General features: G+C 38.2%; 1 non-coding gene across 1 annotated transcript; it reads left to right on the top strand.

Moving 5' to 3' along the window:
- The first annotated feature begins 3,416 nt into the window (after nucleotides 1–3,416).
- On the top strand, nucleotides 3,417–3,523 carry LOC127682017 (U6 spliceosomal RNA). Its single transcript, XR_007977320.1, has one exon. It is a non-coding gene; the product is annotated as a U6 spliceosomal RNA (small nuclear RNA).
- Nucleotides 3,524–26,110: the final 22,587 nt, after the last annotated feature.

Here is a 26,110-nt window from a genome sequence, read left to right as displayed (position 1 = left end):
AGTTACCTTTTTTAAAGAAATTGCATTAAGGGACTTTGGGATCTTTAATGTTTGATAGCATATCATGTAAAGACAGGAATAATTTGATGTCTACTTTTTCTATTTGCACCAAGTTAATTTTTTTTTTGCTCTATTACTGTACGTAGTCCTTCCTGATTTATCATGAAATGGAGTGAGGATAATAGTCATTCACATCTCATTCTTGATTTTAATAAGATCATATAAAGGATTCTCCATTCAGGATAATCCTGTCTGTGTGTTTGTCATATGATCCCTTTATTATGCTAGAAAATAGTCCCTCCAAGTTAAAAACAAACAAACAAACAAACAAAAAACAACTCCGAACCAAGTCGTAGAGAGTAGAAAGCTCCTTTTGAGTGGTTGATCAGTATAGGTACAGTCGTTACTGAAATAACACAGATTATTATTATTACTATTACTATTATTATTATTATTATTATTTTGCTTTTGTTAGTCTCATAGGGTTTGGATCTGTGTCCTTATTGCTGAAGACCACATACACTTCTGGGATACTAGACTGCAGTGATTCAATGTGGATCTGAAATGAAAGCCAGTTTCTTATGGGCTAGCTTCCATTCCAGAAAATACTATGCAAGCTGCCAAGGGAGAAGAGCAGTTAAAATTGTCCTGCCAAGCAGAAAGACCTATAATGCACAATTACCTTAAATGGCAAGATACCCTTCAAAGAGCAAAATTCAGCACAGCATGTCAGTGGAAACCAAAACTCCCTAATTCGAATTCAGCCCCATTCAACAGGAGGTGCCCTGTTCTCACCACTGGAAGTCATACCTGGTTACAGATGACCCATTTGTGCTCTGTATTATCCGTCATTAGGAGTACACACCAGGGTGTCCCTTATAGGCTCCAGGAAATTTCTATTGTACTAATTTCCACATATCCCCTAAGTGCCCCACCAATTCCATTATCCCACTCTGTAGTCTCTCCTTCTGTCCTTCCCTCCCCTGATCATAATAAGAGGAAAATAAAGCCTAGTCTTGCAAACTTAGACAAATTTCCAGAGGTAGGAAATCCATACACATTAGAAGAGAGTACACTATTGTCACTTTGCTGGAGAAGCATAATACCTTAATATATTCTATATCATATTCTTTATCACTGATAGATATAGCCATCACTCTCATCAAAGAAACTTCTATTTACAAAAAATAAAGATCACAGAAAACCACAAAGGGGAACAATGCAGAGATAAACAAACTGGAATAACAATATCCCTTGATTTGTTAATGTGAAGCTGGAAGTTTTGTGAGGTCCCACTGATAGACACTGTGGCTGCTTTGATTATTTTTGACCCAGGGTGTAGCCCTATTAGGTACTCTTGTGATTTTGTTGGAGGACATGTGTTAAGCTTTGAGACTTTCCTCCTAGCTGCCTGGCAGACAGTGGGATACTCTTAGCAACCTTCAGATAAAGATGTAGAACTCTTAGCTCCTTCTAGGCCTTGTGTTCAAGGATGCTGCCATGTTCCCACTTGTATGATAATGGACTCAACCTCAGAACCTGTAAGCCAGCTCCAATCAAATTTTGTGCTTAAGAGTTGCCTTGGTCATGGTGTCTGTTCACAGCATTAAAATCCTAACTAATATAGAAGTGGCAAGGGTATTGCTATGATATGTTTCACCATGTTTCTTCTTGTTGTTGTCTTTATTATTATTATTATTGAGGGGTAACAGAACGTGGATCTTGGGACTTTTGAAAGCTGTGTAACATTTTAAGTAGGGCTTAATGGACCATCCTAATAAGGATATGGAAAACATTGGTGCCAAGGATGATTTGAACTATGCAGACCTGGTTCAAGAGGTTTCAGGGGAGAATGCTACTATGTGGCCTAGAAATTGTTTTTGTGATATTTTGGTGGAAAATATGGGTGCTTTTCCAAATAGTCTTGTTCAGGCTAAACTAGAGACATTTAGATCAATTGCTTTGATAAAAGAAATCTCAAAACTGCCTGATATAAATTTTTTTCTGTAGTTATTAAAGTTCACTCTTATGAGAAACATTTTAATAAAAAGGAGCAAGCTGAGAAAGGAAAAGTTCAAAATATATGGTTCAAAGAACCATACACCAGGTGCACCAGGGAAGTAGAATTTAGCTGAAACCTATATTCAGGGAGATTAACAGATTAAGGGAGTGGTAATCTCAAAGCAAGATCCCTGTTAAGATTATTGCTTAAGCTTTAGTAGTTGAACAATGGACTTGGTTGTTATTTTAATTTGCACTTTTACTCGTAAATGAATTCTAGTACAGAATTGAAGAGCATGACTGTGATCCAGATCTTGAGGTGGAAAAAAAGGTTTTTGATCTGGAGCTTGAGAAACAGTGGTCATGAAAATCTTACTTAGAGGCATGATAGTACACGTCTTTAATCCCAGGAAACAGAGGCAAACTGATTTCTGAGTTCAAGGCCAGCCTTATATATTAAGTTCCAAGTAGAGAAAAGTTTAGGTCCAGGCATGGTTGTATACGCCTTATAACTACAGCATTCAGAAGACAGAGTCATGCAGTTAACTGAGTTCAAAATTAATCTGCAGACCAAGTTCGAGGATAGCTAACCATAGGCAGTGATGGAGTTGGAAAACAGAAAGTTGGTGATAAGGTAATTGAACAAGGCAGGGCATGTTCCAACCTGCAGCAGAATGAGACAGTTTCAGCCATGTGGTTCTGGCTTTTAGAATCAAGAGTAGGGCAGTTGATATTGCTGGTAAGCTAGAGCTAAGAAATTGACAGTGGTTAAGAAGAGAACATTGTCACTGAGATGAAATCATCTGGGAAGTGTAAAGAAGCTGTCAGAGATAGCCAAGTTAGTAGTACCTCCTGCTGCTGCTGGAGTTGGTACTGTCTGAGTCACCCAGGTGTTACTGGTTTCAAAAGCATGAAGGAATCATGGGACAAAAGCTGAGGCTTGGTACTATGAGAGACCAGGGAAGGCCATTTGTGAAAATACAGCCTCAGCTGCAGTTGTAGGCCCAGGACTAAAGGGGTCCTGCAAAGAATTTGAGGCTTGTCACCATAAAGGAAGCTTATGAGAGTCTAATGGTGAAGCTTAGAGATAGTAAGAAAACCCTGCAAGTTAGAAATGCCAGTGTCAGGGGATGGCAACCAGAAACAGCAGTGGCAGGGGAGTCCAACAAACCAGATCCTGGTGTGATACAGAGGGCAGAGGTGGACATGAGACTAAAGCCGTTTGGAGGAACCCAGGAGCTTATGTGTGGATCCCATACACTGTTTTAGGTTGCCTTGGATACCCCAAGAAGTTAGAGAGGTCAGAGCCATGGGATCCTTTCTGAGGAAAGCTACTAACAGGTAGTAGAACCAGCCTAAGAGAAAGAATTATGTTGTACTCATCAAAGCAGAAAGGAGTTAGAAATATGATGATCGTGCTCGCTTCGGCAGCACATATACTAAAATTGGAACGATACAGAGAAGATTAGCATGGCCCCTGCGCAAGGATGACACGCAAATTCGTGAAGCGTTCCATATTTTTATGCCAACCAAAACTACTATATCCAGCAAAACTCTCAATCACCATAGATGGAGAAACTAAGATATTTCACGACAAAACCAAGTTTACCCAATATCTATCCACAAACCCAGCCATAAAAAGGATAATAGGAGGACAACACCAATACAATGAGGGAAACTTCACCCTGGAAAAAGCAAGATAGTAACCTTTCATCAAACCCAAAAGAAGTTAAGCAATCAAATTTAAAAAAATAACGTCAAAAATGATAGGAAGTAACAATCACTATTCCTTAATATCTCTTAACATCAATGGACTTAATGCCCCAATAAAAAGACACAGACTAACTGACTGGATACATAAACAGGACCCTACATTTTGCTGCTTACAGGAAACACACCTCAGGGTCAAAGACAAACACTACCTTAGAGTAAAAGGCTGGAAGATAATTTTACAAGCAAATGGTCTCAGGAAACAAGCTGGAGTAGCCATTTTAATATCAGATAAAATTGACTTTCAACCCAAATTCATCAAAAGAGACTCTGAGGGACACTTCTTGCTGGTCAAAGGAAAAATACAACAAGAAGAACTCTCAATCCTGAACATCTATGCTCCAAATGCAAGGGCACCCTCTTTCATAAAAGAAACTTTATTAAAACTCAAAGCACACATTGCACCTAACACAATAATTGTGGGTGACTTCAACACTGCACTTTCCTCAATGGACCGATCAGGAAAACAGAAACTAAACAAGGACACAATGAAACTAATTGAAGCTTTGGACCAATTAGATTTAACTGATATATATAGAACATTCTATCCTAAAACAAAAGAATATACCTTTTTTTCAGCACCTCATGGTACCTTCTCCAAAATCGACCATATAATTGGTCACAAGACAGACCTCAACAAATATAAGAAGATCGAACTAATCCCATGCCTCCTATCTGATCACTATGGAGTAAAAGTGGTCTTTAATAGCAACAGAAACAATAGAAAACCCATATACACCTGGAAATTGAACAATACTCTACTCAATGATACCTTGGTCAAGGAAGAAATAAAGAAAGAAATTAAAGACTTTTTAGAACACAATGAAAATGAAAACACAACATACCCAAATCTATGGGACACAATGAAAGCAGTGCTAAGAGGAAAACTCATAGCCCTGAGTGCCTCCAAAAAGAAAATGGAGAGAGCATACATTACCAGCTTAATGACACACCTGAAAGCCCTAGAACAAAAAGAAGCTATTTCACCCAGGAGGAGTAGAAGGCAGGAAATCATCAAACTCAGGGCCGAAATCAATCAAGTAGAAACAAAGAGAACCATACAAAAAATCAACAAAACCAGGAGCTGGTTCTTTGAGAAAATCAACAAGATAGATAAACCCTTAGCCAGACTGACCAAAGGGCACAGAGAAAGTATCCAAATTAACAAACTTAGAAATGAAAAGGGAGATATAACAACAGAAACTGAGGAAATCCAAAAAATCATCAGATCCTACTACAAGAGCCTGTACTCAACACAACTGGAGAATCTGGAGGAAATGGACAATTTCCTTGACAGATACCAAATACCAAAATTAAATCAGGACCAACTAGACCATCTAAACAGTCCCATAAAGCCTATAGAAATAGAAGGAGTCATAGAAAGTCTTCCAACCAAAAAAAGCACAGGACCAGATGGTTTCAGTGCAGAATTCTACCAGACCTTCAAAGAAGAGTTAACACCAATACTCTTCAAACTATTCCACAAAATAGAAACAGAAGGAACACTACCCACTTCCTTCTACGAAGCCACAATTACGCTGATACCAAAGCCACACAAAGATCCAACAAAGATAGAGAACTTCAGAACAATTTCCCTTATGAACATCGATGCAAAAATACTCAATAAAATTCTTGCCAACCGAATCAAAGAACACATCAAAAGGATCATCCACCATGATCAAGTAGGCTTTATCCCGGGATTGCAGGGTTGGTTCAATATACGGAAATCCATCAATACAATCCACTACATAAACAAACTCAAAGAACAAAACCACATGGTCATTTCATTGGATGCTGAAAAAGCATTTGACAAAATTCAGCATCCTTTCATGCTTAAAGTCTTGGAGAGAACAGGAATTCAAGGCCCATACCTAAACATAGTAAAAGCAATATACAGCAAACCGGTAGCCAGCATCAAACTAAATGGAGAGAAACTTGAAGCAATCCCACTGAAATCAGAGACCAGACAAGGCTGCCCCCTTTCTCCTTATCTTTTCAATATTGTACTTGAGGTACTAGCTCGGGCAATTCGACAACATAAGGAGGTCAAAGGGATACAAATTGGAAAGGAGGAAGTCAAACTATCATTATTTGCAGACGACATGATCGTCTACCTAAGTGACCCAAAAAACTCCACTAGAGAGCTCCTACAGCTGATAAACAACTTCAGCAAAGTGGCAGGTTATAAAATCAAGTCAAGCAAATCAGTGGCCTTCCTATACTCAAAGGATAAGCAGGCTGAGAAAGAAATTAGGGAAATGACCCCCTTCACTATAGCCACAAACAGTATAAAGTATCTTGGGGTGACTCTTACCAAACATGTGAAAGATCTGTATGACAAGAACTTCAAGACTCTGAAGAAGAAAATGGAAGAAGACCTCAAAAAATGGGAAAACCTCCCATGCTCATGGATCGGTAGAATCAATATAGTTAAAATGGCCATTTTGCCAAAAGCACTATACAGATTCAATGCAATACCCATCAAAATCCCAACTCAATTCTTCACAGAGTTAGAAAGAGCAATTATCAAATTCATCTGGAACAACAAAAAACCCAGGATAGCTAAAACTATTCTCAGCAACAAAAGAAAATCTGGGGGAATCAGTATCCCTGACCTCAAGCAATACTACAGAGCAATAGTGTTAAAAACTGCATGGTATTGGTACAGTGACAGGCAGGAGGATCAATGGAACCGGATTGAAGACCCAGAAATGAACCCACACACCTATGGCCACTTGATCCTCGACAAAGAGGCTGAAAACATCCAATGGAAAAAAGATAGCCTTTTCAACAAATGGTGCTGGTTCAACTGGAGGTCAGCATGCAGAAGAATGTGAATTGATCCATCCTTGTCTCCTTGTACTAAGCTCAAATCCAAATGGATCAAGGACCTCCACATAAAGCCAGACACTCTGAAGCTAATAGAAAAGAAACTGGGGAAGACCCTTGAGGACATCGGTATAGGGAGAAAGTTTCTGAACAGAACACCAATAGCGTATGCTCTAAGAGCAAGAATTGACAAATGGGACCTCATAAAATTACAAAGTTTCTGTAAGGCAAAGGACACCATCAAGAGGACAAATCGGCAACCAACAAATTGGGAAAAGATCTTCACCAATCCTACATCAGATAGAGGGCTAATATCCAATATATATAAAGAACTCAAGAAGTTAGACTCCAGAAAACCAAACAACCCTATTAAAAAATGGGGTACAGAGTTAAACAAAGAATTCTCACCTGAGAATTCGGAAGAACTTCGGATGGCGGAGAAGCATCTTAAAAAATGCTCAACTTCATTAGTCATTAGGGAAATGCAAATCAAAACAACCCTGAGATTTCATCTTACACCAGTCAGAATGGCTAAGATTAAAAATTCAGGAGGCAGCAGGTGTTCGAGAGGGTGTGGAGAAAGAGGAACACTCCTCCACTGCTGGTGGGGTTGCAAATTGGTACAACCACTCTGGAAAGCAGTCTGGCGGTTCCTCTGAAAACTGGGCACCTCACTTCCAGAAGATCCTGCTATACCACTCCTGGGCATATACCCAGAGGATTCCCCACCATGTAATAAGGATACATGCTCTACTATGTTCATAGCAGCCCTATTTATAATTGCCAGATGCTGGAAAGAACCCAGGTATCCCTCAACAGAAGAGTGGATGCAAAAAATGTGGTATATCTACACAATGGAGTACTATTCAGCCATTAGAAACAATGAATTCATGAAATTCTTAGGCAAATGGATGGAGGTAGAGAACATCATACTAAGTGAGGTAACCCAGACTCAAAAGGTGAATCATGGTATGCACTCACTAATAAGTGGTTATTAACCTAGAAAACTGGAATACCCAAAACATAATCCACACATCAAATAAGATACAAGAAGAAAGGAGGAGTGGTCCCTGGTTCTGGAAAGAGTCAGTGAAACAGTATTCGGCAAAACCAGAACGGGGAACTGGGAAGGGGTGGGAGGGAGGACAGGGGAAGAGAAGGGGGCTTACGGGACTCTCGGGGAGTGGGGGGGGGGCTAGAAAAGGGGAAATCATTTGAAATGTAAATAAATTATATCGAATAAAAAAAATTAAAAAAAAAGAAAAGAAATATGGTGATCTCTTTGACATGAGACATAGAGATTCAGAGTTCTGAGTTTACACAGATCATTTTTGGGCTTGCTTTTTGTCCAAGATTTTTTCACTATAACATTATTGAATAGTAACATGTATCCTGTGATGTTCAAGTATATGAAGGATATTTATTTTGATTTCGTAGGAAATTACAGTTAAGCAACTTTATGAATCTCAGAAGAGACTTTGAAATTTAAATGCATTTTTGAAACAGTGATAGACTATGAGGAGTTTTTAATTTGCATTAAATTCATTGTGCATTGTTCCATGTCTAAGTATGGCCCCCATAGTCTCCTATGTTTGAACCAGCCTATAAGGGCAAAGGAGTGAAATGTGGTGGTTTGAATATGCTTGGCCCAGGGATTGGCCTTATTAGGAGTTGTTGCCTTGTTGGAGTAGGTATGGATGGCCCTGTTGGAGCAACTGTGTCACTGTGGGATGGCCTTTGAGACTCTCCTCTTAGCTACCTGGAAGATAGTCATCTTTTTTAGTGTAATTCATATCAAGATGTAGAACTTTCTGCTCCTCTAGAACCATGGCTTCCTGGATGCTGCCATTCTCCCACCTATATGATAATGGGCTGAACCTCTGAACCTGTTAACCAGCCCCAGTTAAGTGTTGTCTTTAATAAGAGTTGCCTTGGTCATAGTGTCTCTTCACAGCAATAAAACACTTAGTAAGACAGATACAGAACAGCCAATCAAGGATATTTTGCCTCTCTCATTGATGAGTCCCTTTGTGGTTATCCAATGCAGAATTGTCTTGCCTGGAAGCATACACATCCCATCAGAAGAAATGGACCCAATGGATTGTGTTTATAATACACCTGTGTTTCACAATATTAGTGATAGAAAAAGTGGGTATCGAATTGAGAGTACAGAAGGAAGAATTCCAGTTCCAGGAGCTGGGAAGGGATGGAGGGGAAGAAAGGGGAGGGGGTGACAATGATATAATTCTGCTTCAATAGAAAACATTATAAAACAAAATATTAAAAAGATAGAGAGGGAAGAAATTTACGATGTAAATAAATGAAATAATTAACTAAAATACAGCATTGTTTTACATTTTTCCCTGAAAAAGAATATTTCATTTATTATATTGACTTAAAGTGAAATGAGATTTACAGCTTCACCTTCTTACAGTTCCCAAAGCAAGTTAAAATGTCTTATACTTTATAATATTTTCTAGGTAGAATTCTTTCCTCTTAAGGAATTTGGCATTATTCCTGGGCTAACATAATTTCAGGCTTGCTGTTAGTCTTTTACATTTTTCTCCCATGAATTTTTCAGATTTTCAACACATATATTGTAATAAAATTAGCACAGTACAATTGTTAATTTAGATGACATATGTTGTCTTCTGATTTTTTTCGGTGATTATCCTTAAATGCTTTATTGTTAAAATTCAATTAAGAAAATGATAGATTAGTCAGCATCATATTAATGTATGCAATGGTGCACACAATATTCAATATATTGCATACCCTACCCTTCATATGTTTGTTACATATCTGATTTGTACCTATTCATAATTCTCCATTTGCTGGCAACAATACCATAATTCTCCATTTGCTGGCAAAGATACCAAATATCTCTCCACCCTTCTCTCTCTCTCTCTCTCTCTCTCTCTCTCTCTCTCTCTCTCTCTCTCTCTCTCTTATTTTATTTTTCACATGTTCAGCAAAAGATTTTAATTCATCTTTCTAATTTTAAAATTATAATTTTAAAATTCTTCTTTTCTTTCATTGAGTTAAAAGCAATTGTGAACATAGAGTGAATAAGAATAAATCATTTCAGAGTTTTGCATTCTCACTTTTTATAAACTTACCCTTCAAATTATTACAAACCTTACAGATTCTGGTATTTTATATTTTGTATTATATATAGAAAAATATAATATATTACATAGGAATATAAGTCTCCAACTCAGAAGATTCATATGACACAAACTTAATTGAATATCTTTTCAGTCATGCTAAACATGTACCTATTTATATTAATTAGGTTTATCCTGATAGCAGTTGAATTTGTTTTTTTTACTTAATTTTTTAATTATTTACTTATTCACATTCTGCTCACTGCCTCCCTCCTGGTGACCCCTATCTACAATCCTTCCCCCTCTCATCTTCTCACCTCTACGTCTCTCATGAGATATTCCCAAATCCTGGCAATTCAAATTTCTGTAAGGCTAGCCATTTCCTCTCTCACTGAGACCAGACAGGTCAACTCAGCTAGAGGAACATGTCGCATGAATAAACAGCTGCTTTGTAAACTCAATATTCAATATATTATATAACCTGCCCTTTGTGATAAGTTTTTTACACATATGATTATTTTTTGTTTTGTAAACACAATAATTTTGTACATATTCATGATTATTTACTTGCTTTTGCAACAATTCAAGTCTCTTATGACTTAACTATAGCAATTTCATCTTTTACATTGATTTATGTTCTAATTTGTTCTTATTTATGTACTTATTTTACCTGTACTTCATTCTTCATTCCATGAATTAATTTATTTATTCTAATTTAGATGGATTTTTCACTAATTTGTGACTTTTATTCTTCTTTTATTGAAGCAAAATTTTAGTCAACTAACTAATAAAAAGAGGAATTTGCCTTCAATGCTGATTTAAGTTTCTTATAGTGTCATAGACACCAAGATAATTCTCCAAATGGACAGAATAATTAGAGCAAAAAGAAGATTTAATATTTAGAATTGAGGTTTATGGCCTAAGGACTTCTCTAAACTTGTGTTTGTCAGGAGAGTGTACTATATATTTATATGATGGTCCTCAGAAAGATAAAGTTGGATCTGTATGGAAAAGAATGTGTGGAAAACTTTTGACTAGTATTGTTGCAGGCATAAAGATATAAAAGGTTGCTGTAAATTGATCTTTTGCAGTATCAATACATATTTTAAGGACATTCTGAAAGAGAGAACTGTGTCTAAAATCAGTGGATAGTAATACTCTCCCAAACTTAACTACTCTAAAATAAAAATAGATTTAATTTTACTGCTTTCTTTAACTGTAAGATTCAAGTTATCAAACCTCAACTCCAATGTTAATGTGAGATGACTTCAGTTTTGGATGGATTTTACTTTATGCCTAATCACTGTAGGTTTACAAGGAGAGAAATCATATTAGCACTTAATGTATTCATTTACAAATTTAAACTCATGTTTAAATGCATCAATTAACTAAATGTTCCATCAGAATCAGAAGTTTGTCATAATGTTTGCTATAGCCATTTTGTTTATATCTACAAAGGATAATTGAAAAAACAGAAATGAAAAGTAGATCTGTAAATATTAGCTGATCATTTTAAAACTACTTTTGAAAAATAATAGGTTGCAGATCATAAATAAGTTTATCGTCTGATTTTGAGAAGCCTTTAAATGGAATTCAGTTAGATAAAATTCCTCACATGTGCAAACAGTTTGCTTGTCAAACAGTATTTATCATGGATGACTTTAATATCCTCATGAAGTTAATGTCATTTTTAAATACTACATTATTATATTTTATAATTAATATTCAGTAATATCCTAGATGGAAAAGTCCCACAACTATATAGCTTAAAATAGCTCTTTAAGACATAAATAGGCTATGTATAGACATGAAGCCACTGAATATTAAATAGGAAATTTTTTCAGTGAATTATTCTTTAATCTGGTAATCCAGTGTGCTTTTGAAAGCTGTCTTGAATATATCAAATTTTCTGTATCCATTCCTCCATTGAGGGACATCTGGGTTATTTCCAGCTTTTGGCTATTATAAATAGGGCTGCTATGAACATAGTAAAGCATGTGTCCTTACTGCATGCCGGGGGAATCCTCTGGGTATATGCCCAGGAGTGGTATAACAGGGTCCTCTGGAAGTGTTATGCCAGTTTTCTGAGGAAGCACCAGACTGATTTTCAGAGTGGTTGTACCAACTTGCATTCCCACCAGCAGTGGAGGAGTGTTCTTCTTTTTCCACATCCTCGCCAACACAGCTTGCTCTCTCCTGAGGTTTCAATCTTAGCCATTCTGACTGGTGTAAGGTGAAATCTCAGGATTGTTTTGATTTGCATTTTCCTAATGACTAGTACTCAGCAATTAAAAACAATGAATTCATGAAATTCTTAGGCAAATTGTTGGATCTGGAAAATAGCATCCTAAGTACAGTAACCCAATCACAAAAGAACACACATGGAATGCAGTTACTGATATGTGGATATTAGCTCAGAAGCTCTGAATACCCAAGACCCAATTCACATATCAAATGACTGCCAAGAATGAAGGAAAGGGCTCTGGTCCTGGAAAGGCTTGATCCAGCATTGTCGGGGAGTACCAGGACAGAGAAATAGGAGGGGGTTGATCGGAGAATGGGCAGAGGGAAGAGGGCTTATGGGACTTTTGGGAAGGGGAAAACCGGGAAAGGGAAAATCTTTTGCAATGTAAAAAAAATAATATAGAAAATTAAAAATTAAAAAAAAAGAAAGAAAGCTATCTTGAAGGCTAGAACCAAAAGTAAACTGCAGAGAAAATGATGCGTTTGCCTTCCAGTTCTGTGCTACAGTCCATTACTGAGGAAGTCAGCTCAAGAACCAGGAGGCAGGAAGAGAAGCAGAAGCCTGGAAGAAACACTGCTCACTGTCTTTACCCACAGCCTCCATCACATATATTCTGTCATCAACTTCTCAGGGATAGCATTGGCCAAAGTAAAATGGGCTTTTCCATAGCCATCATTAGTTAATAAAATGTATTGAATCCTTATTTACAGGCCAACCTGATAGAGCCATTCTTCAACTGATATTCTCTCTCTCCAGATATGTCTAAACTTATTGAAATTTACAAAAACTAATCACCACATTTGCTGTCTAGTAAGAGGTGGAAACTGTATTTGAAATGTTGTATATATACATATACGTACATATGTACATCCTTGATTCATTTCTTTATCATCCTCAATATATTTGTTAAAAGCTTACCAGTATATATGAGTTAAATGAAATTAAAATATTACAAACAAGACAGTGTAATGGTAACGGTACTCAGCTCATATGAATGTTGGTCAGGGAGGAAATAATAAGAGGTATCACAGGAATTACAAGGAAACCATAGAATTTACCTCCATTGATAGTAGACATCAAACCTGACCACCAAGGAGAAAATGAAGAGCTATTGAGTGCACTGATGTCAACAATTACCTGGAAACTGTGCCAAACTCTTTTTCAGAGAATCATTCTATGTCTTTCTCCACACGGGAGCTCAATGACAGTAACAATTTTACAGAAGAAAACATATATTTACTTAAACTCAGAAGTAGAATGTCATTGAGATCATCATAAATATCATCAGACATGTCGCTGAATATTAGCACAAATCATAACTGTTGGGTAAAATCATCTCATTTTAATTCTAACCAGATAAGAAAATGACCTAGGAAGACACAGGGATTTACCTCCTTCATTTTAAACATTTTGTCAAAGTATATGATGTGAAGATTTCTTTTTTTATTTTTCTTTTTGTAATCTTTAATCCTCTCTATGACAGTATTGAAGATAAATTGTTTTCTTTTTTAGTATCTTTACATTCTGGGTAAGTCAAACATTTCACAAACTGACATATCTGACAGATACCGTATCAATGTTAGTTGTACCTTTCCAGAAGTATTATTGCAAATTCCTATTATGCCTGTTATCAGATGTACCAGACATCCTTTCCCTCAGATTAGCTGTCATCCCTTTTGTTCATTCTTTCTCAGCAAAAGAATGGGCATCATTGATGATTACCACTGTGATGGCTGAGTCGGAACATTCTGTGCCTCTTAGTTGAGGAGTGTTAATCCTATGGAGTTCACATTTCAGTTCACTGCATTAGTTCACTAGAAATAACTTCTATCTGGAAAGAGTGCTGCTCTTTCTTAAGAACAATGATATTAAAGATGTTTTTGGTAGTTTAAACAAATTCTGAACATCAGAGCTTTTTACATAGGATCTCTACTTAGAACTTGAACTTTTCTGCTTTAGATTTCAGATTCATTGACATGCTGTTTATTTGTCCCAAATATAGTTTAAAGAAATTCACTTGAGAGACAAATTAAAAATTAAAGTTACAGAAGCAGAGATAGGATGTTTAATTCACTCTGATTCACCTTGGAGATGGTGGTCATTTAACCATAACTCAAAATATTAAAAATAGATGAAAAATCAAAATTAAAATTTAAACTAAAGTTTTCTTTTTTATAAAGCAAACATTTATTTCTTAACAGGCACAGTGAGCTTGAACTTTAAAGAATGACTATTATGTTTATTCAAGCCAGTCTTAGGTCTTTTGTATAAAATCCTTCTATTTCACGGATATATAGATATATATATATGTATAGATAGATAGATAGATAGATAGATTCTTCTTCAGGTCTCAGTTTTCATGTTGACTAAAGGCTATCTATGATATTCATCTGTGTTGTGACTAGCCTGTTCCTTATACCAAAACATTTATTCATCTGAATGATTCTTTGTTTTTTTAGTTAATTATATAAACTACCACACCATCCAATATGCTTTATGTTCGCACATTTATTTAGCACATATATCCATATATATTATTATTTTCAAGATTTATTTTATATTTAAATATGTGTATGTATGTGAGGTATCTGCCATTAAGTGTGAATTCTCATGCAAGGCAGAAGTAAGCATCAGATATCATAGACCTAGCATTATAGTGGTTTGTGATTCTCCCAACACTGTTTCTGGATACCAACCTCTGGTCCCGTAAAGTAAGTATTCACAATTTACTGCTGACACATCTGCTTGTCTTCCATATGAAGACACTTGATACATGTTTTAATTTCTGCTATATAGAATGTCTAATGATAGAGGATAAGCAATGATGTCTGTATCTCTGTGAATCTTGTTTGGATGTTAGCATAAAAATGATGATGGGTATTTTGAAAGTAAGTAAGTCATGATGTAATCAGATTTCTTCCTGGGTTATTTAATTCTTTCCATATTTCTTTTCTTTTCTTTCTTTTTTTGGGATACATTTTTTTTTAATTTATCGATATATTTATTTACATTTCAAATGATTTCCCCTTTTCTGGAACCCCACTTCCCGAAAGTCCCATTAGTCCCCTTCCCTCCCCCTGTTTTCCAGGTTCCCACTTCCCTGTTCTGATTTTGTTCTATACTGTTTCACTAAGTCTTTCCAGAACAAGGGGCCACTCCTCCATTCTTCTTGTACCTCATTTGATGTATGGATTATGTTTTGGATATTCTAGTTTTCTAGGTTAATATCCACTTATTAGTGAGTGCATACCATGATTCATCTTTTGAGTCTGGGTTACCTCACTTAGTATGATGTTCTCCAGCTCCATCCATTTGCCTAAGAATTTCATGAATTCATTGTTTCTAATGGCTGAATAGTATTCCATTGTGTATATATACCACATTTTTTGCATCCACTCTCCTGTTGAGGGATACCTGGGTTCTTTCCAACTTATGGCAATTATAAATAGGGCTGCTATGAACATAGTAGAACATGTATCCTTATTACATCCTGGGGAATATTTTGGGTATATGCCCAGAAGTGGTATAGCAGGATCTTCTGCAAGTGAGGGGCCCAGTTTTCAGAGGATTTTTGATTTCCAGAGTGGTTGTACCAATTTGCACCCCCACCAGCAGTGGAGGAGTGTTCCTCTTTCTCTACATCCTTGCGAACACCTGCTGTCTCCTGAATTTTTAATGTTAGCCATTCTGACTGGTGTAAGGTGAAATCTCATGGTTGTTTTGATTTGCATTTCGCTAATGACTAATGAAGTTGAGCATTTTTTAAGATGTTTCTCTGCCATCCGAAATTCTTCAGGTGAGAATTATTTGTTTAACTCTGTACCCCATTTTTTAATAGGGTTGTTTGGTTTTTCTGGAGTCTAACTTCTTGAGTTCTTTATATATATTGGATATTAGCCCTCTATCTGATGTAGGATTGGTGAAGATTTTTTCCCAATTTGTTGGTTGCCGATCTGTCCTTTTGATGGTGTCCTTTGCCTTACAGAAACTTTGTAATTTTATGAGGTCCCATTTGTCAATTCTTGATCTTAGAGCATATGCTACTGGTGTTCTGTTCAGAAACTTTCCTCCTGTACCGATGTCCTCAAGGGTCTTCCCCAGTTTCTTTCTATTAGCTTCAGTGTATCTGGCTTTATGTGGAGGTCCTTGATCCATTTGGATTTGAGCTTAGTACAAGGAGACAAGGATGGATCAATTCAAATTCTTCTGCATGCTGACCTCCAGTTGAACCAGCACCATTTGTTGAAAAGGCTATCTTTATTCCATTGGATGTTTTCAGCCCCTTTGTCGAGGATCAAGTGGCCATAGGTGTGTGGGTTCATTTCTGGATCTTCAATCCTGTTCCATTGATCTGCCTGCCTGTCACTGTACCAATACCATGCAGTTTTTAACACTATTGCTCTGTAGTATTGCTTGAGGTCAGGGATACTGATTTCCCCAGACTTTCTTTTGTTGCTGAGAATAGTTTTAGCTATCCTGAGTTTTTTGTTATTCTAGATGAATTTGATAATTGCTCTTTCTAACTCTGTTAAGAATTGAGTTGGGATTTTGATGGGTATTGCATTGAATCTGTATATTGCTTTTGGCAAAATGGCCATTTTAACTATATTGATCCTGCCGATCCATGAGCATGGGAGGTTTTCCCATTTTTTGAGGTCTTCTTCCATTTCATTCTTCAGAGTCTTGAAGTTCTTGTCATACAGTTCTTTCACATGTTTGGTAAGAGTCACCCCAAGATACTATATAGTGTTTGTGACTATTGTGAAGGGGGTCATTTCCCTAATTTCTTTCTCAGCCTGCTTATCCTTTGAGTTTAGGAAGGCCACTGATTTGCTTGAGTTGATTTTATAACCTGCCACTTTGCTGGAGTTGTTTATCAGCTGTAGGAGTTCTCTAGTGGAGTTTTTTGGGTCACTTAGATAGACTATCATGTCATCTGCAAATAATGATAGTTTGACTTCTTCCTTTCCAATTTGTATCCCTTTCACCTCCTCATGTTTTCAAATTGCCTGAGCTAGTACCTCAAGTACAATATTGAAAAGATAAGGAGATCTAAAATTGAAAAGATAATCAGCCCTGTCTAGTCCCTGATTTTAGAGGGATTGCTTCAAGTTTCTCTTCATTTAGTTTGATGCAGGCTACAGGTTTGCTGTATATTGCTTAACGATGTTTAGGTATGGACCTTGAATTCCTGTTCTTTCCAAGACTTTAAGCATGAAAGGATGCTGAATTTTGTTAAATGCTTTTTCAGCATCCAATGAAATGACCATGTGGTGTTTTTTTTTTTTTTTTTAAGATTTATGTATTATATGTAGCTGTCTTCAGACACCCAGAAGAGGGCATCAGATCTCTTTAAGGATGGTTGTGAGCCACCATGTGGGTGCTGGGATTTGAACTCATAACCTTTGGAAGAGCAGTCGGTGCTCTTACCCACTGAGCCATTTCTCCAGCCCCCCATGTGGTTTTATTCTTTGAGTTTGTTTATGTAGTGGATTGCATTGATGGATTTCCATATATTGAACCAACCCTGCATCCCTGGGATAAAGCCTACTTGATCATGGTGGATGATCGTTTTGATGTGTTCTTGGATTCGGTTGGCAAGAATTTTATTGAGTATTTTTGCATCGATGTTCATAAGGGAGATTGGTCTGAAGTTTTCTTTCTTTGTTGGATGTTTGTGTGGTTTTGGTATCAGCGTAATTGTGGCTTCGTAGACGGAATTGGGTAGGGTTCCTTCTGTTTCTATTTTGTGGAATAGTTTGAAGAGTATTGGTGTTAGGTCTTCTTTGAAGGTCTTATAGAATTCTGCACTGAAACCATCTGGTCCTGTGCTTTTTTTGGTTGGAAGACTTTCTATGACTCCTTCTATTTCTATAGGCTTTATGGGACTGTTTAGATGATCTATTTGGTCCTGATTTAATTTTGGTATTTGGTATCTGTCTAGGAAATTGTCCATTTCCTCCAGATTCTCCAGTTGTGTTGAGTATAGGCTTTTGTAGTAGGATCTGATGATTTTTTGGATTTCCTCAGTTTCTGTTGTAATATCTCCTTTTTCATTTCTAATTTTGTTGATTTGGATACTTTCTCTGTGCCCTTTGGTCAGTCTGGCTAAGGGTTTATCTATCTTGTTGATTTTCTCAAAGAACCAGCTCCTGGACTCATTGATTCTTTGTATGGTTCTCTTTGTTTCCACTTGATTGATTTCAGCCCTGAGTTTGATGATTTCCTGTCTTCTACTCCTCCTGGGTGAAATAGCTTCTTTTTGTTCCAGGGCTTTCAGGTGTGTCACTAAGCTGCTAGTATATGCTCTCTCCATTTTCTTTTTGGAGGCACTCGGGGCTATGAGTTTTCCTCTTAGCACTGCTTTCATTGTGTCCCAAAGATTTGGGTATGTTGTGCCTTCATTTTCATTAAGTTCTAAAAAGTCTCTGATTTCTTTCTTTATTTCTTCTTTGGCCAATGTGTCATTGAGTAGAGTATTGTTCAGCCTCCATGTGTATGTGGGCTTTCTGTTGTTTTTGTTGCTATTGAAAACCACTCTTACACCATAATGATATGATAGGAGGCATGGGATTAGTTCGATCTTCTTGTATTTGTTGAGGTCTTTCTTGTGACCAATTATATGATTGATTTTGGAGAAGATACCATGAGGTGCTGAGAAAAAGGTATATTCTTTTGCTTTAGGGTGAAATGTTCTATAAATATCCGTCAAATCCAATTGGTCTAAAGCTTCAATTAGTTTTACTGTGTCCCTGTTTAGTTTCTGTTTTCCTGACTGGTCCATTGAGGAGAGTGGAGTGTTGAAGTCCCCCACAATTATTGTGTTAAGTGCAATGTGTGCTTTGAGCTTTAGTAAAGTTTCTTTTACGAATGAGGGTGCCCTTGTATTTGGAGCATAGATGTTCAGAATTGAAAGTTCTTCTTGGTGAATGTTTTTTTTGACCAGCAAGAAGTGTCCCTCAGTGTCCCTGTTGATGACTTTAGGTGGAAAGTCAATTTTATATGATATTAGAATGGCTACTCCGGCTCATTTCCCGAGACCATTGGCTTGTAAATTGTCTTCCAGCCTTTTACTCTAAGGTACTTTTTGTCTTTGACATTTAGGTGTGTTTCCTGTATGCAGCAAAATGTAGGGTCCTGTTTCCTTATCCAGTCTGTTAGTCTATGTCTTTTAATTGGGGAATTGAGTCCATTGATGTTAAGAGATATTAAGGAATAGAGATTATTACTTCCTGTCATTTTTGATGTTATTTTTATATTTGAGTGATTATATTCTTTGGGTTTGATGAAGGAAGGTTACTATCTTACTTTTTCCAGGGTGTAGTTTCCCTCCATGTATTGCAGTTTTCCTCCTATTATTCTTTGTAGAGCTGGGTTTGTGGAAAGATATTGTGTGAATTTGGTTTTGTCATGGAATGTCTTGGTTTCTCCATCTATTGTGATTGAGAGTTTTGCTGGGTATAGTAGTCTTGGCTGACATTTGTGTTCTCTTAGAGTCTGCATGAGATCTGCCCAGGATCTTCTAGCTTTCATGGTCTCTGGTGAGAAGTCTGGTGTGATTCTGATAGGTCTTCCTTTATATGTTACTTGGCCTTTTTCTCTTACTGCCTTTAATATTCTTTCTTTGTTTAGTGCATTTGGGGTTTTAATTATTATGTGGCGAGAGGTATTTCTGCTCAGATCCAGTCTGTTTGGAATTCTGTAGGCTTCTTGTATATTCATAGGTATCTCTCTCTTTAAGTTGGGAAAGTTTTCTTCCATAATTTTGTTAAAGATATTTGCTGGCCCTTTCAGTTGTAAATCTTCACTCTCATCTATACCTATAATCCTTAGGTTTGATCTTCTCATTTTGTCCTGGATTTCCTGGATGTTCTGGGATACAAGCTTTTTGCATTTTGCATTTTCTTCGACTGTTGAGTCAATGGTTTCTATGGTATCTTCGGCATCTGAAATTCTTTCTTCCATCTCTTGTATTCTGTTGTTTATATTTGCATCTATGGCCCCTGATTTCTTCTCACGGTGTTCTATCTCCAAAGTTGTCTCCGTTTGTGATTTCTTAGTTGTTTCTACTTCTGTTTTTAGATCCAGGATGGTTTTGCTCAGTTCCATCATTTGTTTGTTTGTGTTTGCCTGTAATTCTTTAAGAGATTTTTGTGTTTCCTCTTTCATGACTTCTGCCTCTTGACTCACGTTCTCCTGCATTTCTTTAAGATTTTTTTGCATTTCTTCTTTATTGGCTTCTGTCTTTTGAGCCTTATTCTCCTGCATTTCTTTAATTGATTTTTCTGTTTCCATTATACGGGTGTCTAGCTTTTTCATGTTCCCCTGTATTTCTTTAAGAGATTCATTTATGTCCTTTTTGTGTTCTTCTAGCAGCATCATGATCAGTGATTTTAAATCCAAATCTTGTTTCTCTGGTGTGTTGGAATAACCAGGACTTGCTGATGTTGGAGAGTTTGGTTCAGATGCTGCCATATTGCCTAGATTTCTGTTAGTAGCGTTCCTGTGTTTGCCCTTTGCCATCTTGTTCTCTGGAGTTAGTTGGTCTTGTCCCTGGCTGGTGTTTGGGCCTCCTGAAGGGCTCTGGGGCTATTACTGCGACACTATATGGCTGGGTTACCCCTGTAGGTGACTGCTGATGTGCTGTCTTCCTCTTGGGTGCCCTTGCAGCTCTAGTGTGCTTTGCCCCAGATTGTGTCTGTGAACTAGATGGAGCCCATTTGCACCTTCAGGGAGTGCTGATAGTGTATGAGGCCGGGACCTTTTCCACCTGCTGATCACTCTGCTGGGCAGCCGATCTCCCAACCGGGTTGGTGCACAGAAGGCTAGCCTGGCTGCTCAGGCCCTGGGTCCAGGTAGAAGCCTGGGAGGCCAAGGTCCGAGCAAAGTTCCCCTCTGGCTATGACTGTTAATTGGGTCTGTCAGGTGGCCAGGATGGCGGGCATGTGTGCTCATGCTCCCTGAAAGTGCCGGGAGAGTCTGCTGGGCTAACAACCTCCTGGGCAGGTTGACACACAGATGGCCCACCAAGCCGCCCAGTTCTTGGGGTCAGTCCAGGGCCTGTTGGGGCCTAGACCCCCGCTTTGTTAGTCTCAGGCTATGCCTGTTATGGCTTTGCCAGCTAGAGCTCTCTGGCGTCCTGTAGGCAAAATGGCGGTGTGCGTGCCGGCGCAGGCAAAAAAACCTCCTGGCTGTGTTGGCCCCCATATGGCCTCCCAAACAGCCCAGGGCCTGGTTGAAGGCCAACGCCCGTCGGGCTTAGATCCCCGCGATGTTGGCCTAGGGTTATGTTTGTGTACCTCAGTCTGTCCTATCTCTCTGGAATCCGAAAGCAAGATGGAGGCGAGTCTCTCGTGACTGGCAGGAAGCAGAGTTCTGATGTGGCTTCTGTGAGGTGAAAGGCACCTTAAATCCGCAGGTTCTTGCAGCCCGGCTGGCCAGCGAAGGTCAGTGGTTGTGGGCGCAGGGCCTAACTGGACCCTGTGTCGCCTTGGTTCCACTGCTGATGGTTCTTTGGCTGGACCAGCCACTGCTACACTGCTGCCACGCTGCCGCCGCCTCCGCTCCCCCTTCTCTCTCTTTTTTTTTTTTTTTTAGTAAATATCTAATGTACTGAGTACTTACTCTCATCTAAGCACAGAACTTCACATTAGAAATCCAATAGTGGAATATCACATGCTACTTGAAGAGTACTTAGATTCAGTACGATACAATACCTTGGCCATTGTGTGAAGCACAATAAGCAAGGTACAAGCAAGAAAATAGTGCATGGTCTGCTATGTGAATCTATAAATATTGATATCATGGAAGTTTATATGAGAATGGTATTTGTTAAAAGTTGCAAGTTCTGTGCATGGCAGCAAAAGAATTGGAAAAGGCAAGTTAATGGCTACTAGGTTAAATCTGATAGAAGAGATAATTGATGGTGCACTCTATTTTTTTTAAGCACCCAGAATTTTTTTATTGATATATTTTTATATACATTTCAAATGATTTCCCCTTTTCTGGATCCCCACTCCCTGTAAGTCCCATAAGCCCTCTTCCATCCCCCTGTTCTTCCATCCACCCCTTCTCAATTCCCTGTTCTGGAATTCCCCTATACTCTTGCACTGAGTCTTTCCAGAACCAGGGGCTACTCCTCCATTCTTTTTGGACATCATTTAATTTGTGGATTATGTCCTGCATATTCAAAGTTTCTAGACTAATATCCACTTATCAGTGAGTACATACCATGATTGATCTTTTGAGACTGGGTTACCTCACTTAGTATGATGTTCTCCAGCTCCATCTATTTGTCTAAGAATTTCATGAATTCATTGTTTCTAATGGCTGAATAGTACTCCTTTGTGTAAATATACCACATTTTTTGTATCCATTCCTCCGTTGAAGGACACCTAGGTTCTTTCCAGCTTCTGGCTACTACAAATAGGGCTACCAGGAACACAGTGGAGCATGTGTCCTTATTGCATGTTGAAGAATCCTCTGGATATATGCCCAGGAGTGGTATAACAGGGTCCTCAGGAAGTGACATGCCCGGTTTTCTGAGGAACTGCCATACTGATTTCCAAAGTGGTTGCACCATCTTGCAATCCCACCAGCAGTGGAGAAGTGTTCTTCTTTCTCCACATCCTGGCCAACACCTGCTGTCTCCTGAGTTTTTGACCTTAGCCATTCTGACTGGTGTGAGGTGAAATCTTAGGGTTGTTTTGATTTGCATTTCTCTAATGATTAATGATGTTGAACATTTCTTAAGGTGTTTCTCAGCTCTCTGAAGTTCTTCATGTGAAAATTCTTTGTTTAGCTCCGTACCCCACCTTTTAATGGGGTTACTTGTTTCTCTGGGTTCTACTTTCTTGAGTTCTTTGTATATATTAGATATTAGCCCTCTGTTGGATTTAGGGTTGGTGAAGATCCTTTCCCAGTCTGTTGGTTGACGTTTTGTCCTTTTGACGGTGTCCTTTGCCTTACAGAAACTTTGTAGTTTTATGAGGTCCCATTTGTCAATTCTTGATCTTAGAGCATAAGCTATTGGTGTTCTATTCAGGAACTTTTCCCCTGTGCCCATGTCCTCCAGGGTCTTCCCCAGTTTCTTTTCGATTAGTTTTAGTGTGTCAGGTTTTATGTGGAGGTCCTTGATCCATTTGGAGTTGAGCTTGGTACAAGGAGATAACAATGGATCGATGCGCATTCTTCTGCATGCTGACTTCCAATTGAACCAGCACCATTTGTTGAAAAGACTATCTTTTTTCCACTGGATGCTTTCAGCTCCTTTGTCAAAGACCAAGTGACCATAGGTGTGTTGGTTCATTTCTGGGTCTTCAATCCTATTCAAATTGATCCACTTGCCTGATATTGTACCAATACCATGCAGTTTTTATCACTATTGCTCTGTAGCAACTCCTTCTTTGAAGCCACTATTATGCTGATACCCAAACCACACAAAGATCCAACTAAGAAAGAGAGTTTCAGGACAATTTCCCTTATGAATATCGATGCAAAAATACTAAATAAAATTCTTGCCCACCAAATCCAAGAACACATCAAAATGATCATCCACCATGAACAAGTAGGCTTCATCCCAGGGATGCAGGGATGGTTCAATATAAGGAAATCCATAAATGCTATCTACTACATAAACAAACTCAAAGAAAAATAACACATGATCATGAAATCATTAGATGCTGAAAAAGCATTTGACAAAATCCAGCATTCTTTCATGCTAAAAGTCTTGGAAAGGACAGGAATCCAAGGCCCATATCTAAACATAGTAAAAGCAATATACAGCAAACCGGTAGCCAACATCAAACTAAATGTAGAGAAACTTGAAGCAATCCCACTAAAATCAGGGACTAGACAAGGCTCCCCCCTCTCTCCATATCTTTTCAATATGGTTCTTGAAGTCCTAGCTAGAGCAATTAGACAACATAAGGAAGTCAAAGGGATACAAATTGGAAAGGAAGAAGTCAAACTATCACTATTTGCAGATGATATGATAGTATACTTAAGTGATCCAAAAAACTCTACTAGAGAACTCCTACAGCTGATAAACAACTTCAGCAAAGTGGCTGGCTACAAAATCAATGCAAGCAAATCGGTAGCCTTTATATACTCAAAGGATAAGCAGACTGAGAAAAAAAATTAGGGAAATGACATCCTTCACAATAGCCACAAACAGCATAAAGTATCTTGGGGGGACTCTAACAAAACAAGTGAAATACTTATATGACAAGAACTTCAGATCTCTAAAGAAGGAAATCGAAGAAGATCTCAGAAAATGGAAAAATCTTCCATGCTCGTGGATTGGCAGGATTAATATAGTTAAAATGGCCATCTTGCCAAAGGCAATCTACAGATTCAATACTATCCCCATAAAAATCCCAACCCAGTTCTTCATAGAGCTAGAAAGAGCAATTCTCAAATTCATCTGGAATAACAAAAAACCCAGGATAGCTAAAACTATTCTCAACAGTAAAAGAACTTCAGGGGGATTCAGTATCCCAGACTTTAAACTCTACTACAGAGCAATAGTGATGGTTCACTCTTAAACTGGTTGACAAAAAAAAAAAAAAAAAAATCAACAATATCTCAAAATAAAATGCCAGAAGAAAGGAACATGGAAATTTTCAGACATGTAAACTATAAATATTCTGACATACTATGAGATTTTGAAATAGTTTCTAGATATATGATCTACATTTATATAAGAGGATATGCCTGAAGTTTTTGATAATATAAATATATATTTGCAAATATTATTTGTTAGATAATGAAGTGTGGGGAAGAATCAATAAAGTGTTTCTCACATACAGAGAAAGATTTTCTGCACCACATGCCCATCAGCTGAAAGAAAAACACAATGATCTTCTCCTGTAAAGTTTCTATAGTAGTAGCAAGAGAAAGACACTCCAACAATATCCATGGAAATTGGATCATCATGGCTATTATATAAAAAGTAAAAAAAAATTTAAAAAGGTCATTTGCACCAGGGAGCCCGGTGATCCACACACAGCCTTCTGTGCAGTGCCCTCCAGGAGAGAGTGATTTCCCAACAGCACTTTGACTTCTGAGCATGGAGGTAAGATCTCAGCTTTCTCTCCAATATCTTTTTGGAGGGGAACAGCTAGGAGTGCACAGGGCATACAATCAGTGGAACAGTGGGGAGGGGACAGGAGCCTTCTGATCGACATTTGCACCAGGAAGGCTGGCAGCTCCACAGTCCAATGTGCACAGTCCACCAGGAGAGAGTGATCTCCCAGCAGTGCCTCCATTTCTGAACACAGAAGTGAGAACTCCACTTTCTCTCCAATATATCTCTGGAGGGGAACAGCTAAGAGTGTACAGGGCATACGATCAGTTGATCATCTGGGACACGAGCCTTCATGTTGCCATTTGCATTAGGGAGCCAGGTGGCTCCACAGTCTTCTGTGCACAACCCTCTAAGAGGATTGATCTCCCAGCAGTGCTTTCATTTTTGAATGCATAGGTGAGATTTCAACTTCCTCTCCAATATCACTCTGGCGGGGAATAGCTAGGAGCACACAGGGCATATGATCAGTAGAGCAGCTGGGACAGGAGCCTTCCAATCACCATTTGCAACAGGGAGCAAGGACTTCTGTACACTGACCCTGACAGAAGAGAGTTGGTCTCCCAGGAGTAGGGACAAAGGCTTACAGGACCACAGGAGGAATAAGCTCCAGCCAAAGACAGAAAGACCAACTAACACCAGAGATAATCAGATAGAGAAAGGCAAGCACAAGAACCCTAACAACAGAAACCAAGACTACTCGTCAGCATCAGAACCCAGGTCTCCCACCACAGCAAGTCCTGGATACCCCAAAACTCCTGAAAAGCAAGAGTTGGATTTAAAATCACATCTCATGGTGGTAATAGAGAACTTCAAGAAGGGCATAAATAACTCCCTTAAAGAAATACAGGAGAACATGGGTCAACAGGTACAAGCCCTTAAAAAGGAGACACAAAAATCCCTTAAAGAAGTACAGGAGAACATAGGTCAACAGGAAGAAGCCCTTAAAGAGAAAACACAAAAATCTCTTAAAGAACTACAGGAAAACACAAACAAACAAGTGAAGGAACTAAACAAACTCAAAGATAAAATCCTCACAGTCATTTCATTAGATGCTGAAAAAGCATTTGACAA

This window comes from Apodemus sylvaticus, chromosome 3, assembly GCF_947179515.1.
Source record: "Apodemus sylvaticus chromosome 3, mApoSyl1.1, whole genome shotgun sequence".
In the NCBI taxonomy this organism is placed as follows: Eukaryota; Metazoa; Chordata; class Mammalia; order Rodentia; family Muridae; genus Apodemus; species Apodemus sylvaticus.
Note: the sequence above shows the minus strand (reverse complement) of the source record. Positions and strands in the feature narration are given on the sequence as shown.